The sequence below is a fragment of the Channa argus genome, chromosome 10 (assembly GCF_033026475.1).
Source record: "Channa argus isolate prfri chromosome 10, Channa argus male v1.0, whole genome shotgun sequence".
In the NCBI taxonomy this organism is placed as follows: Eukaryota; Metazoa; Chordata; class Actinopteri; order Anabantiformes; family Channidae; genus Channa; species Channa argus.
In genome coordinates, this window is record NC_090206.1 from 4,518,143 (window position 1) to 4,524,142 (window position 6,000).

A 6,000-nucleotide genomic window follows, 5' to 3' on the forward strand; every position below is an offset into this window, starting at 1 on the left:
TGATATTAATATATAATATAATTTATTAAATACAAAAAGAAGAATAATGATGATAATAATATTCCTCTTCTTCTTTTCCTTTGGGCTGCTCCCTTTCAGGGGTTTCCACAGCGAATCATGTGCCTCCATCTAACCCTGTCCTCTGCATCCTCTTCTCTCACACCAACTAACTTCATGTCCTCTCTCACTACATCCATAAATCTCCCCTTTGCTCTTCCTCTAGACCTCCTGCCTGGCAGCTCCAACCTCAGCATCCTTCTACCGATATATTCACAGTTTCTCCTCTGAACAGTCCTCTCAGTGTCCCTCTTCTTCTTAGCTAACCTCTTTGTATACACTCCTGAACTTCCTCGTCGCAACACCAAGTCTCCTTGTCCACTTTCCTCTCTCCTGATGACACACTGACTACCCTCCTACCTGTCACCCTGATCACATCAGCTGTAATGGTCCAGTCATCTGAGAGCACCCCCAGACAACCCAGAGTCTGTCTCAGTTACTCAAAAAACTACACAACATTCTTCCTTTTTCAACTTCCACCACTTCGTCCTCTGCTCTGCCTTTGTCCTCTTCATCTTCCTCACCACCAGCATCATTTTACACACCACCATCCTGTGTTGTCTGGCTACACTCTCCCCTACCAATACTTTACAGTCACTGATCTCTTTCAGATTACAATGTCTACACAAGATGTAGTCTACCTGAGTGCTTCTACCTCCGCTTTTATACGTCACCTAATGTTCCTGCCTCTTCTGGAAGAAAGTGTTCACTAGAGCCATTTCCATCCTCTTTGCAAAGTCTACCACCATTTCACATTACATTTACATTTAGTCATTTACCAGACGCTTTTATCCAAAGCAACTTACAAGTGAGGTACAAGGCAGCAAAAATCTAAGTCACCATCTGTCCTTTTGCGTTCTTGTCCTGAAGACCAAACCTGCCCATCGCATTCTCATCACCTCTGTTCCCTTCAACTATATGTCCATTGAAATCTTCACCAATCACCACTCTCTCACCTCTGGGGATGGTCTGCATCACTTCATCTATTTCTCCTTCTCTTCTAACTCACATCCTACCTGTGGGGCATAACCACTCACAACACTGAAAATCACCCCTTCAATTTCCAGCTTTAGACTCATCAACCTGTCTGATACTCTTTTCACCTCTAGAACATTCCTCACCAACTCCTCTTTCAGGATAAATCCTACTCCATTTCTCTTCCTATCTGACCCATGGTAGAACAACTTGAACCCTGTTCCTAAGCTTCTAGCTTTGCTACCTTTCCACCTGGTCTCCTGGACACACAGTATGTCACCCTCCTTTTCTGCATCATGTCAGTCAACTCTCTAGCCTTCTCTGTCATAGTCCCAACATTCATTCATCCGATGTGTTTTACATCGGATGCCCTTCCTGACACAACCCTCTGCATTTATCCAGACTTGGGACTGGCACAAGAACATACTGGCTTGTGCCCCCTTGCAGTTGCATTAAGAATAAGGATAATAATAAACACTGGAAACAACAAGAGTGTGATCCCTAATAAATACAACCTGAATCCCCCTCCCACCGCATGGTATTGGCTCAAGATGACTTGGCCCTACTCATCGTTTATGTTTTCCCATCAGTAAAATGTGCATAAGGCCATGGTTACTCAGGTGATACTAAAATGTGTTGTGAAAAAACTCCGGACTCCGAAAGTGTCATAACCACCACAGTCGACAACAGCACTGTTGTAACTTTATGTGCTGTTGCCATTGTCACCCGCTACATCTGCAACAAAAAACTACAAACCTGGTACCCAAGAAAAAAGTTGAGCTGGTGCCGTGCATTTAAAAATCAATACTAGAGTTTTGGTAGGTAGCCAAGCCGCTCTTTTGTGCTGGATGTCAATTTCTCTTCCTCTCTTTGCTTTAAATTTCTCTTTTTGTTTGCACTGCTTTTTATAGCTGTTAGTCACAGACATTAATGTGGTGACATTTTAGAAGCATTTATTTCTGTTTAGAGTCTAAATAAAATCCTTTGTAAATATCATTCTTTGTCATACAAATAGACAACATTAGGTGAAACGTAAGTATTAGTTTGTATAAAGATTTTAATGCCAATTAACAATGTGAATGTGTTTATATTAATGTGTTTTATTCGGATTGACCAGAAGGACAAGCTTTGCTCAAAATGCTTTAGAAGCAAATATCTCTGTATTGTCGCTGTTCAATGAGCCTAAGCTCTTCACATCAAGATATGTTATGGTGCATAAACATATATAAAAATACATACAAAAAATGTTGTACACTGTAACTTTAAGGTCAACTCCAGGTGTTTCTTGTCAAATGAAGATTTTGGCTTTAACATATCATCTTTGTCTCCTTAAGCAACTTCCATCACAACAAAGTGAGTCTAATTATTTTCTGGAGCAACTGTATTAATACAATCACCATGCTCTAAAAAACAACATCAGCTGAAAGCATTGTTGCATTTCCATGCCCTTGTACCCTCACATTCCTCTCATCTCTATCTCCTGTTTTTCTTGTCCTTTCTCTCTGTCAGCTGATGTTTATCTCATTATTGCTTTGGGCCTCTGGGTTTGTGTGATCAACAGGTTATTCCTACAGGGCTGGGCTATCAGCTGAGTCCTTTACTGTGGGAAAAAAGCAACCTCATAAAGTATCAACCTCATTTCTTTAAAAGGCTAGTGTGTGTGTGTGTTCGTGTTTGTGCATGCGTGTGTTTGTGTGTGTGCGTGTGTGCGTTTTCTATGCTTGTGCTACTTTACTTCCTTACTTGTCGTACATTAAGACAACTGTGCAAACATTTACTCATCAGTTTCAGGGAAAAAGAGCAGATTTGTCTTTTAAAAGTGGTATCTGCAGTTTTGCAAATTTAAAGCCACCATCATATATTAATTAGTCCTGTTTATTTAATTAAATATTATTACCATTGTTATGGATTATTTAAGTACTGTGTGTTTTTCAGCTTCAAGATTTGATGCCTTTCACTCGTAACTGGGTTGGTGCACTCCAGGAAAAACTCATGCATTTACCCATTTCAAGATACTTGAAAATGAGGGTTGTTATCTGCTTCCAGGTGGACTATGGTGTCATTTCTTATGGGAATCCCTCTACCACAAGGAGGGACCTTAAGGAGGATTGGCTTTGTCAATGGTGACTCATTTAGACTCATTCAGAGTGGCTGGAAGTGGGCCTGGCCTGAACAGCTACCAAACGCTGCACGCTCAGCTGACTCTCTCCCAATATTCAAAAAACCGCTGAAAACTGAAATCTTCCGCATCTTCCTATGCACTTAAATCTCTTAACAAAAATAAATAAATCCTGCTGCTCTCTTGCACTTGCATCTCGTGAACTGTGAACACTTTTCTGATAGGACTTTGCTTTGATGTTTTCTCCTTGACTTAGATTTTTGCTGCCTTGCACATCACTTGTAAGTCACTTTGGATAAACGCGTCTGACAAATGACTAAATGTAACAGCTGTGTTAACCTTAGTGGGGTGGAAATCATTCACACTAACCTTTATTTATGTAAATAATGTTTACCAGATATCAGAAGCACTGCTTTAGCAAAATCCAATACAATTGCAATGGTAAAGCAAGCCAAGGAAATACTTAACAAGAAATACCATTCCATGTTTTTACTGAGGTTAAAGCGCTAACACCATTGAATGAAATAAATGTTCCAACACAATTTAGCTTGATGTACATAATAAACTGACAAACTAATTCTGCAGTTCCCCTTTGGAAAAACAGTAGTATTACAGTACAGGATGGCCCTTCACCCCTGCCACAAAACACACACACAGGTTCATTTAAGCACAAAACATCTGTTGTCAGATGCCCCGTTCTTTACCAGAGTAGTCTTCTTCAGGAAGCCATGCTCTGTGAACTCTGTATCTACCACAAAGCTTGTACAACTCATGTTGCACCTTTGCTGACCTGGATTTCTGCTGACTGAGCATTCTTGGGCACATCCTTGAGCTGTACTGCAAAGTGAAAAATGATTTTTGCACTGACAAAATCCTCCAGTTTTGTTTCTTCCAAGATACAACATGTCCTGCTTGACCCGAGGTTGAGCTGCCTGAAACAGGTTTACCTTTATGTCCTCTCTATTGTGGCAGTGTCATGACACTTCCTACTTTGTGAGAAGCAGTAAACCATACAAAGCATGGTCTTTGCAAGGCTGTAATGTGATTTCTGTGATGCCCTCACACCACAAAAACTGACAATGTAATTTTTGTAATAGAAAAGAATTAAATAACTGATATTAGTGCAAAGAGTGAATTGCAAAGTGTTTAGACCATTGATTCTGATGACTGGGCTGGTCTCCATTGACAAACTCATGTTTCTGGTTTAACAGTCCTTTACTTTCTATGTCCTCCATTCCCCACAGGATGTCTCTGTGCGGATCATATTCTGATGTGGTTTACGCCTTAATCCTCATTGGATTAAGACGTAAACCACATCACATATTCAGTGCTGGTTGAGCTGTGAATCAGCTCAGGACGTTTTTCATGTCATTCTCTCTAATTATGAAGTCACAGCATCACAGCCTCCACTGACTGATCGCATTTTTTAAATGTTAATTCCAGTTTCTCACAGCTTAACTCTTAAGTTTTGCCATCATTCCATATTTTTTTTTCATATCAAGTTTCAGTTTTTACCACTGTACCACTCCTTAAATCAGATATTAATAACTGTCACTAACACAATAAGAGCTGGAAGGTTTTCGACTGAACCAAAATTTGGGCTGATGAGAACTGTGACCAGACCGCTGAATGGCATAATAACGTCCCAATCGGGAAGTTACACATATTACCTTCCCAATTGTGGAAGTTAATGTGTACAGAGTACACACATTAATGACAAGAGACATATACAGATGCAAAATAGGAGCTGAAAGAGAATCTGCTTGGTAGGCAAAGCATTACAAATAATTGCTTTTCACATTCACGTTAAAATAATGAGCATACACGCAAACTTTGCATGGTGTCTTTTCATTATTTGTGTAAAAAGCGTGGTGCTCAACACATCCTCTTTACTCTACTGCACTAATTCTGCGTACCTTAACAAAAGAAGGTCCCTCCTGCCAATTAAAAGCACATTAGCCTAATCACCCAGTAAAAACTACTCATCCATTATGGCTCACTTTGTGAATTTTATCGGCACATTTCACCAGAGTAATGGCACCGCTCCACTGCAAGGGTCCCGAAAGTCATTAGCGAGTCTGCGTGAGTTTTAAAGGAGATGGCTGAAAATGTGTTGACAAATCAAATCACACACATTGATAACTGGGCATTACAAGCTACTAAATAGGAGGTGCTTGACAAATCGGGGTACGCGTTTTAGAATGAAAGCTAAAGCTCAGATATCAAGTTTACAGTAACTGTATTCATCCATCAAATCTGTGACTTGTGTTCTTCCTCCTTTCCTCTGTTTTGTTCACAAGTTTTGTCTTAGTATGCATTGTACGTCTGTGTGCATGTGAGTCATTGCAGCCTAATCCTCAGGACTTTGCAGTGCACACATAGTTCCACATTTGCAAGACAGATTTTATTATTTGTAATAAAAATAGAACCATGCATGAAGTGTAATGTAATTCTGGGTTTTTGTCCTATTTCCTTGCTCCTTCATTCAATTTCAAATCCAAACAAACTAATGATCTGCTGTATAATCTACTAGAGCAGCCTTTTAACTATTTTGAGATCTGTGCTGTGTTAGGATACAGAATACAGCTTGTGTTAAATTATGACTTTGCTGCTGCAATAAATATACAATTGTACTGTTATTAAGACTGTGACTGCCTTCAATACTGTAAACCACCAAATCCTGCTGTCCTCACTCTCTGACCTGGGCATCTCTTGAAAGGACTAGGCCTGGCTCAGGTCTTACCTTCAAGGTTGCTTGACAGTAGCAAATTTTTCTTAATACCTTTCTACCGGTGTGCCACAGGGCTCAGTTCTCGGCCCCCCTCTCATCTCTATCAACACCACATCCC